Below are 1,378 nucleotides of genomic sequence, written 5' to 3'. Positions count from 1 at the left end.
AATCACTTCCACATTAACACATTAGCATATCTAATCAAGTTTCGCTGCCTAAGATAATTACAGCCTGTACTGGACCTCTGTGATGAGCTGCACTGTAATTACAACCTGCCGATACTTACCAAAAAAGACATAGTAGCCTAGCGATGGGAAAAACCTGTGTATCAACTTGCCATTGCAGCAGTGCTACAATTTTGGGTTTCTAAATGAAACGTTTTTAAAAACGAGTTCATAGACATCTATTTACATCTCCACAAGTCACTGTATTGAGCACAGCGGATTGTACGTTGTACAACTACTGATATCCTTTCCTGTTCCACTGGTAAATGTTACGAGGATAACACAGTCCAAATGCCTCCGCGCAAGCTCTGATTTCTCTTCTTATCTTAGTGGTCCTTACGCGAAGTTACACATTGGCGGCAGTAGAATCGTTTCGCACCCTCAAGGGAATGGTCCAATCCGACACGTCGAAATCCACTCTGAAATTTTTTATACGGTAAGAATACAAGGAAAGAAATGCCCTGTCAGAATTTACCTGCTAAGTCGCAACGCAATTTTTTTTTTTTTTTTTAATTGATGAGGTTATTCGGTTTTGTCGCACAAGGAACAGCATATAACAACGGTTCCCAGCCCGCGGTCGGCTATAGCGCAGCACCGTGTTGATATTCGGCGTGATACAAGCGAATTTCAAGTATCTAAACCATACAAATAACGTTACGTATCATTAATGCTTTGAATAAGAGGCAGTTCGTATCGACAGCTAAATTGTTATACATGTAATTCTTACAGAGATGATAGTAGAGGAAAATAAATCAAGGCACTGTTTCAATCGTGACATTAATTTATCGAAATAAAATATTTCTTACACATACATCATTGTTATGATAATTTTTGTACGAGGGTAAAACAATTATTATTAGCAAAGCAGTTGTAAAATTTTATTGTAATCAAATAGGAAACTTACAAGAACATCAATTCTCGGCATAGTCTCCTTGCGTTTCAACACACTTGGTCCATCGTTGTACAAGTTTCCTGATGCCCTCATAAAAGAAGGTTCTCGGCTAAGCTGCGAGCCAGGAATGCACCGCTTCCTTCACCAAACCGACAGCCCCTTAATGCCTGTTTGAGAGGACCAAACAAGTGATAGTCAGAAGGGCAAGATCGGGACTATATGGAGGATGATCCAGTAGTTCTAATTTAAGTTTCTGGAGAGTTTCAGCCGTGTGGGCAGCAGTATGCGATCGGGCATTGTCGTGCAACAACACAACACCTTTTGACAGCAATCCTAGGCGTTTGCTTCGAATTGCAGGCTTTAGCCTGGCAGTAAGCATCTCACTGTAACATGCACTCTTTATTGTTGTGCCCCTTTCCCCATAATGTT

This window comes from Schistocerca piceifrons, chromosome 4, assembly GCF_021461385.2.
Source record: "Schistocerca piceifrons isolate TAMUIC-IGC-003096 chromosome 4, iqSchPice1.1, whole genome shotgun sequence".
Lineage (NCBI taxonomy): Eukaryota > Metazoa > Arthropoda > Insecta > Orthoptera > Acrididae > Schistocerca > Schistocerca piceifrons.
This window is presented reverse-complemented; position numbering follows the sequence as displayed.